We start from the raw sequence: 9,975 nt of genomic DNA, 5'->3' as shown, positions 1-9,975 counted from the left end.
GACAAAAAATCACTGTTTGTAAAAATGAAGTACAGCTCTCAATATCTAATCCATATCTATCATGTTTTTCTTTTTATATTCCCCTGATCACTTTTCTTAATTGCTCTTTTAATCAGCATGGAGGCCAATCACCACTAATGCAAATAATTCTTTGACTTTCGATATTTCTCCAAAAAGTAAAATATTTATTTGGTTCAAAGAAGTGGGACCAATGTAGACACCACACCATCTTTAGAGCATCCATATTGGTTCAGTGGTTGATCAAGTTTTAAAATCTTAAGATCTACCTGTCAATTTGATCCTGAAAAATGGGTTCTTAAGATTATACATTGGAGTTGCCCAAAAAAAAAAAAAAAAAAGATTATACATTGGAGTTAATAATTTTTGTCATATCTCTCTGGGACAAAGATCATGAAAATATTCTGACAAATGTGTTTTCTTGTGTGATGCAGCATGTGTAAGTTGACTGCTTCGAATTAGTTTTTCTTTTTTTTGGAAAAATCCTCCAAATTAGTTAAGGTTTAAAGAGTTAAAGATAAATAAACATCTTTAAAATAGATAACGACTGTTGCTTTAGACTGTCGCTTTAGAATTTTGGCTGTGCAAATTGTGGCTGTCATTTAAAATAAATTTGAAGGTCTAATTGGTATTAAAAACTGCAAAAGCCGTGACTACTACTTTATATAAAATAAATTTATGCTAAATTATAATGTATGTGTATATATATATATTGAAAACTGCAACGAACTAATATATTAAATGTTACAAATGTAAATTTGATTTATTTTATTAAAATATATTTAATAATAAATGATTATTACTTTTTTGGTTTTACAAAAAAGTGTCATTTTAACATTTTAATATGTATAAAATGTCCATTTAGAATTTTCATATAATTTATACAAATTTTAACTAAAATATTTGTTATTAAATATGTTTATCTTAAACATAATTTTATTTATATTAAAAACTATTGGTACAAAAATATAATTAATAATGACACTTTTATGAAAAGAACTAATTAATAATTTTTTTACAAACAAAATCCAATTTAAAGTAATTTATATTTTGTTATACTATTTATTGAATTTCGTTTTAGTTTTTTTGAATTGTTTAATTTCTTTTTATTAAAGGAAGAGGAAGATTTGTAAAAAAATTCAAAAATATATATATTAAAAAGGACCCACAGCCTTCTCAAAGTCTCTCGAACCTGGCTTTAGAACAAATCAATATTTGAAGAGTAAAAATGTGACAGTCAAACGGTTAAAGGCTGTAGAAGTTTTAGAGAAAAAAAAAGGAGTTAAAAGCCTGATTGGCTTTAAATTAACTTTGAGGACTGTGGCTTTAAACGGTCACAACAGCTTTCACGCCAATCGGACTCCTAATAAGTTAGGTTGAGAGAATCGATTGATATACCAATTTTAAGAAGTGTACAAGATTTTGCGAGTGGATGGTGGAAAGGCCGAGTCTTTTGACATTATAACATTTTATTGGCTTTATGTTGAGCACTAGAGCCAACTTGCTTTCCGAATCTTTAGCTGGTTGTCGAATATTTATATCACCATATATGTAAATGCATATTATATTGGATCGGATACGTTGTGCAGTTACACGTCTCTCTATTATAAATACTTCCTCTCATTACACTTCATATACCCATCACAAACACTCTTTGAAGTTTGATGGACATCAGGACATGCATGCCCAATGGAGTAGAATTGCTTGAAGTGGAGTAGAGTATAATGCAGCCAAGGATGACTTGCCGGAGGGTCGTTCATCATGCATAATAATATTGGTGATGAACATAATTCTGGCAAGTTGTCCTTCGGCTACATTTTGCTCTCTTCTACTCATGCAAACTCTCCATGGAATACTCTACATTTTCATTCTTTCAAATCGACTATGTGAACCGTACTAACAAGACCCTTGGTATTGTCCAGCATCGGTATGATAGTATATTTATACATATTTCTCTTTTATTAATGATTACCTTTCTTCTTGTGTCTTTCAATATTAAAGGGAGATTTTCTTTGTTTTTTATTACAAACGGCTTCTTGGATATAGTTTATGCAAAATCTTTAGTTAAGACATTTATAAGCACTTGTGTATATATAATAATGAATTCAGTCCACCAAATGGGTTTGAGCTTCATATTTTATTACAGATGCAACTGGTTTGTGGAGTTAAGACAAAAAGGTTTGGCTGTTCTTGTCTGTTTTCCCCATCATATTTAAAAGTTTAATATACATATTAAAATAGTCACAGTAGAAAGAAAGAAAAAAAGGATTGTCTTGAATGTTTTGACTTACAAATAGGATAATCCCAACTATTAAGGGAACGAGCTTGCTTGCATTTTGGCCGTCCTAATCTATAGTCTATACATAAGTTTGTTTAGAATGTCACAACATACAGATCATATACCCTAAACATAGTGCAAAAATGCGTTGTTGTTGTTGGCATCTGTCCACTCCAATGCGTACGGTGTAGTTTATCTAGAATCATATATATGCTGTCAATTATCATTTTTTTTTACCTAATATGTATATAAACGAAATCAATTATAATTCGCAGATTATTTTGTTGGACGTAATATTACGTAACAGTCAAGAGAATTATATAAAAGCGATGAAAAAAGGAGAAAAGAAGCCGAAATTTGTGGAACATTATGAAATGTGCGTTGTCGTTTTTCGGAATATAAGGTACTGTGGGCCGACAAAAGTAGTCATGTAATAAAGATTTTGGTCAGACAATCATAAACCAAATCCTTGAACGCAGTATAAGAAGAGACACTCATCAAGTCATCATCACTTTCCTCTTTAAAATGTATCAGCTTTTTGGTTACGTGCATTTATCAATCATGTTCCTTATCGTAATCCTATTTTCTTTTTGTTGTTTACCGGATAGGACAAGAACAAAAACGTCACCGCTTACTAGGACAAACACTCAAATCATCCAGACTACTATATTCTATTTTGTGTGCATATGTATTATGTATTATAAGCTCTTTAATTACTCCTGAGAGCATGATTAATGATAGGGGGAGTGGGTTCTTAAGTTTTTTTTTTCTGTCCGATTTAGAAAAAAAAAAATTAAAATTAAAACCGGACCAATCGCGAGCCGCCACGTGTTAGTGGGACCCGCGAACAGTACAAAAACTCCACCAAACTCATCTCTTGCAGAAGAGAAAGAATGGATGGGTTTTAGTTTTTCGTGGGGCCCACAGCTCTTAAAATCCTTTAAAAGCCATGGTTAACTTAAATGTGCTCTGAGTATCTGCTCACTTTGTAACTTCTAAATGATATATGAACAAAAACTAATTCAAATTTCGAGAACACAAGAGAAATGAGTTTTTGAACTTGAGTGTGAATCGAGTTTCCCTAGGCAAAGAAGTTTTAGTTAACATTATACTTGTGACTTTACGCGTCGACCGATGTGCATTTACGTATGATTCTTTTTTCTTATAGGGACAAATATCACTTGCGATTCAAGTTGATCGAGCCCATGCATGTCCGAGGAGTAGTGATGGGTTGCGGTCAAACCCGTCCCGCTTGAATCGCCAATCCGCGGATTGAGAGATTGTTTTGATTCAAAAAATTTGATCCGTTTGAACTGCAAGAAAAAATACAAAACTCGCATAGCTCCGTTTAAATCCACGGGTGATCTACTTAACCTTGACCGCAGGGTATTATTAACAATAATAATAATTATTATTATTTAAAATAATGTCAAAAATCAATTTACAATTTACAATTAAAACTAAATAATTTTTTTTTAAACATTCTTTTTTTTGGCGGCTTAAAATATTTTTTTCTTAAATTTTTTTTTTTTGCGGCTTAACGGATATCCACGGTTGAATTTTGACTGATCTGCACTCGCTCCGCACATAAAACACTGCATCCGTGAATTATTTTTTTCGAATCACTCGATCAACACCCCCGCTCTACAGTGGGTCAAACGGGGTGTAGCCCGGACTCAAATTCCCCGCTCTACCTAGGAGAAGCAACTTGCACACAAAAAAAATAAATAGAAATAGAGACATATATTTTTTGAATTTGTCGGGTCTATCATTGGCCTCCATTAAGTAAATAAACATACTAATATTCATGAAAAAGTGGTCAATATAAAATTCATACGTTATTGATGAAGGATATGAGAACGAGACGAGATGGAGGTCTTACCCAGAACGGAGCTCAAGCCAAAAATAGAAATATATTCGAATACGTAAGATAACATTAATTAAATACAGGAAAAGCTGCGATGTATTGATTCCCCACTCCCCTTGCGTAACCTTTGTTTTACAAGTTGACCACTTATCACGCAATCATATGAAAAACAACAATATTATACAACAGTAAGAACGGGTAGCCAAAAGAAAAGTGTAAAATATGTGTGTTTAGCCATAGATAGTTGATGCTTTTTATTTGATTTTCTCTTTTGAGGGTAGAAAAATGTAAAAATATGTGTTGTCACTATATTCTAGCCATAGATAGTTAATGCTTTCTATTTGATTTTCTCTTCTGGGAATATATTAATTAAAACTTAGATTTGTTCTTTCTTGATTCTGTTGACATTAATCTTTGCAAGTTGAAAACATCGATCTTAAATCATTTTTTAATCAAGTCGAACCGAAAACCGAATTTCATTTTAAACCTACCTAACCGAACAGAAACTCCTACCCGAACTAACCGAAATTTAGTTTGGTTCGGCAGGCACGTACGACCGTTTAAGTTAAGAAAGAAGCATGTGTTACAACAACAACAAGAAGACGTTCACTACCAAAAAAAAAAAAAATGTTGAACTCAAGAAACATAAGCAATGCGTCTGAAAACTGCTTTGAACGTCTGTCCACCATTCCTAGCAACTTTCTGCCCTTCCTCAGTAGCATTACACAAAAGCTCAACGACAGGATCCGAATCAAGCTCCTCTTGCGTCAAAGCCTCAAACATCGGATGCCTCTCTAAGCAAGACCTCATCCACTCACCAAACTCCTCAACATCAGTGATCGTGTAAACAACCCCACCAGCTCCAAGAACGTAAGCATACTCATCAAGCAAATCAACGCTAATCACTCTCCTCCTGTGATTCTTCTCCTTGAAATGCGGATCGGGAAAAAGAAAAAACATCTTCGAAAGCTGTCCTTTCTCGAAGTAGTTAGGAACGTACTTCATCGAGTTTGTCCTAACGACGGAGATGTTCTCGTACTCTCACCCTCCAGAGCTCGTCTTCCTCAGGGCTAAGATCAGTTCCTTGACGTATTCCGTCACTTTATCTCTCAGCTCCATACCAATCATCAGGGTCTCGGGGAAGAGAGTTGCGAGGGAGATGAGAAGGCCGCCGAAGCCGCATCCGATGTCTGCAAACTCAGTCTTCTTGGAGGAGGCTTTGGGGAAGTGGAGTGAAAGGTCGACGTGAGAGGGAGAGATGGGGATATGGGGAAGTGTGAGTCGCTGAGTGGGTTGCTATGAGCTCTTGCTCTGTAGAATTCTTCCGAGGAAGGCCTGTTGATTTGCTGAAAGTTACTAACAAGGGTTCTCTTATGTTTTAAAATGGGCCGAAGTCTATAACTTATTATTAATGGGCTTAAGGCCCATTACGATCTCAGAGACAAGACCGTTCTTTGTTCCGGTCGGTATTTCAGTTTGATTCTCGCGCGCAATACAAGTCTCGGTCGGTCACACACTAACAGACTGTTTGTATCATAAATCGTGTAATATATATGATTGCTATATAGTTTTAATCAAACGTGCAATATGAATACTGCAAAGTTTATATAATAATAATGATATAATACAAATTCTTGTGAAGAATAGTTTCTTTAAGGATCTTTGGTGTCTTCAACGTCTCCCACTGTGATTATCTCTGAAACCACCACGAGACTTTGACCCTCGAGACGTTTGAGCATTACCACCACCATGACCATGCTTCAATGGCACAACTGTGTCCATATACATCAATCTCCCTGGCCAATGCCTTTTCTCTTTTGGAAGCCGACGCAGCTGCTGCACCCAAAACGCTACGTATTCTCCTTCTGGATCATAGTTCTGTGCCTGAACCAAACACACAGTTTCAGTCTCTTCTTCACATCACTTATTGGCATGGCATGGGCGGTCTTGAACATAACCAAGTGAAACATTGGCAAATAGCCCCCAATTTTTTTATAAAAAAAAATTGAAATAATTTACATAGACACTTTTAAATTTGTAAAAAAAAAAAAAATTTATAAAACCCCTACTATTTATAAATTCCAAAATCTTGGCACTGGTCCTGTTTGCTAGGACAAGATTATTATTATCTGGATGTTAGTAGTTACTTACTTGCTTGGGGATGCTGAAGTACCGGTCTTCTCTTGGATCATTACCAACTCCTTCAATGGGCAAAACAAAATGTTCATCTTGGTGAAAGGTTTCCATTTCAATTATAAAGCCACAAGTGGCATGAGTAGTAGTACCTGCTCCATAGGTCCAGTTTCCGTAATTAGAACAAGGATCATAGTCCAATAGACATGTCTCAAACCATTCAGCACCCATGCGCCAGTCCAAGCCCATGTCCCTCACAAGAAACGAACAAACAATCTAGACAGAGAATGAAAAAGAATGAACAATCATCCATGAAAAGAAACATAGCTAAGTTGTACAGAAGGAAACTAATCATATACCTGCCGTCCTCGATTTGACATGAACCCTGTAGTGGATAACTCCTTCATGTTTGCATCTATAAGAGGATACCTAATGAGCATTCACTAAAGGATAATACTTTAGAACCTCAAGCATTATAATCAAATCATAATATCAGAAACACACCCTGTCTTGCCATCTCTCCAGGACTCAAACAGCCTCTTATCTTGACTCCATTCCCCTTGCACATTTCTTGGACCACCTACCAAAAAAGAAAAAAAAAACTGATTCAGAGCTGAGCTTCAATTCATACCAGTTTGCTTGGTAAGCACGTTACCTAGATGGAACAAGGAGTTGCCACACTTGATTGAAAGAAACCTAAAGTAATCCCTCCATAGTAATTCAAACAACACCCTGGAACACATGTAACAAATCAACTGAGTGAAGGGAATGCAACCGAAGATTTGGTTTGGAACTCAACTAATAAAGACATTACCAGTATGTTGAGTTGTTTGCTACTCTTTCTCTTTCATATCTTTGAACCTGAAAATATTTTAAATTACCACAAAGTGAAAAACTTCTATATGTTTTGGAACGCTGGCACATCCAGATAAAACATTCGCTTTGGCACCAAAATTAAGAGCTATTATACTTAGCCGGATGTTTCCCAAATTATCAAATGTTTAAATTAAAATTAAAATAAAAATGTTTATGATCCCCAAAATTTCATATCCAGCCCTGGACACTGGTTAAAAGGTTTTTATGATCTGACCTCTTCATAGATAAACCGAGGAGAGATACACCCAAAGGCAAGCCATGGAGAGAATTTAGTTGAGTAATCAGGTCCCAACATTCCGTTCCTCGTCTCTTTGTACACTTTCAAAAGATCCTGCAAGTAAAAAACAGACATACAACCTTTATGTACAGACTACACACACAAACAGTGTCATAGTATAACACTACAAGAAAACGTGCCCATAACAACGAACATTTACAACGAAAATATTTCGTCGGAAATTTACATGGTGTTTACAACGAAATTACGCGGAATCTAACTTTCGTCGTAAACGCCATGTAAATTTACGACGAATAGATTTCGTCGTAAAATCCATGTAAGTTTACGACGAATGTACGTGGAATGAGAAATACGTCGTAATCATTACATCGACATTACAACGAAGCATGTTACTGTTATATTTAGGTGAAAACGTGTATTCAATGTGCTTTAACTTACCTAATTTCGTCGTAAAGTCGTTGTAAATAATATGTTAAAACCATGTAAAATCCATGTAAAATATTCCTTGTAAAATCGTTGTTATATTTCAACTACCCAACTCGAAAATTTCTCTATATATATGTCATTTCCCACAACTCTCTTCCTCACAACACACAAACGGGAGAAAAAAAAATCCGAAAAAAAATCAGAAAAAAAAAAAATTCAAAAAAAAATCTAAGAAAAAAATGGCCGGTGGCGGTAGTATTTACGAGTTACAGAGTTGGATGTATTTGCACAAAGATTCCGACGGGAGGGTGACGAACGCATTTCTGAGCGGGCTAGAGACATTCATGCACCAGGCGGGCTGTACACCGATCACACAGGAAAGCGGTAAGATGTTCTGCCCCTGTCGGAAATGCAAGAATTCAAAATTTTCACGTAGTGAAACTGTATGGAAGCATTTAGTAAACAGAGGATTTACACCACAGTACTACATTTGGTATCAACATGGAGAGGGTTATGGGGGAAATGAAGCTAGTAGTAGTAATAATAATTTTGAGGATGGTCATCATAGTGAAGAACCGAATCATTTGCATAATGAATATAATTATCATCAAGATCATGAGCAGATGGTAGATCATGATAGGGTTCAAGATATGATTAGTGATGCATTTTTAGAAACAACTACAACAATAGCTGATGGAACTGGAAATGTAGAAGAACCTAATTTGGATGCAAAAGGGTTTTATGAAATGCTAGATGCTGCAAATCAACCAATCTACACTGGTTGTAGAGAAGGTCTCTCTAAATTGTCTCTAGAAGCTAGGATGATGAATATTAAAACGAATCATAATTTCTCTTAGAATTGCATGGATGCATGGGCGGAGTTGTTTAAAGAGTATTTGCCAGAAGACAACATGTCTGCTGAATCTTATTATGAGATTCAGAAATTGGTTTATAGTCTTGGGTTGCCTTCGGAGATGATTGATGTTTGCATCGACAACTGCATGATCTACTGGAAAGAAGATGACAAGTTAGAAGAGTGTCGATTCTACAAAAAACCACGATTCAAACCGCAAGACCGTGGGAGGAATAGGGTACCGTACCAAAGGATGTGGTACCTACCAATTACAGACAGATTAAAAAGATTATATCAATCTGAGAGGACTGCTGCGTCGATGAGGTGGCATGCAGAACATGTCCAGAGAGATGGTGAGGTTGCACATCCATCAGACGCAAGAGCGTGGAAACATTTCAACAAGGTACACGCAGATTTTCCTAGAAATATTCGGAATGTCTATCTTGGGTTATGCACCGATGGATTTAGTCCATTTGGAATGTCTGGTAGACAATATTCTTTGTGGCCAGTCATTCTTACGCCGTACAATTTACCGCCGGATATATGCATGGAACAAGAATTTCTATTTTTGACCATATTAATCCCTGGGCCGAAGCATCCAAAACGGTCTCTTGATGTTTTTCTTCAACCGTTGATAGAAGAGCTAAAGCAATTGTGGTCAAAGGCAAAGATACGCCTCTGCAACACAGTCTCTGATTGGAAGGACAAGTGGGAGATCTACGGGTATGAGGGAAAGCCCACTGAGCTCACGACGGATGTGTGGGATGGCCTCATCGCCTATTGGGAGCACCCCTCTTCGATCAAAAAGGCCAATTCGTGCTCGGCTTCTCGAAGGACGAAGGATAAAGATGGTCATTTGCCCATGCTTCACAGAACCGGACAAAAACCTCATGTAGGAGTCCGTCTAGAAGCTGTAAGTTTTGTTTTAAATATATATTTTAAAATATTCAATTAATATAATTTTTAATTTTTAATTTTTTTTGTTTTTTGTAGTTCGAGAAGACGGGAGTCTTACCTTCTCTGTCTGACCTATTCAAGATGACTCACGCCACACCCGACGGAGTTTTTGTGGATCCTGCATCTGAGAAACTCTTCCGAACAGTGGCTGGTCGGATTGAAGAACGGGAGACGCAACTAACCCAGGAGTCTCCCGATGGATTACCAGTCACATTGTCCACCGAAGAGGTCGACAGAATCTTCGAAGAGGTAACTTAAAATTTTTGTTTACATTATTTTAAATATTTTAACATAATTAACTATATTAATATATGTTTTGATTTTATAGG

The 9,975-nt window shown here is 36.0% G+C and overlaps 1 pseudogene; it reads right to left on the bottom strand.

The window, feature by feature from the left end:
* Positions 1-4,662: 4,662 nt before the first annotated feature.
* LOC106428426 lies at positions 4,663-5,700 on the bottom strand (annotated as a pseudogene).
* Positions 5,701-9,975: the final 4,275 nt, after the last annotated feature.

This window comes from Brassica napus, chromosome C9 (genome assembly GCF_020379485.1).
Source record: "Brassica napus cultivar Da-Ae chromosome C9, Da-Ae, whole genome shotgun sequence".
In the NCBI taxonomy this organism is placed as follows: domain Eukaryota; kingdom Viridiplantae; phylum Streptophyta; class Magnoliopsida; order Brassicales; family Brassicaceae; genus Brassica; species Brassica napus.
This window is presented reverse-complemented; position numbering and strand designations above follow the sequence as displayed.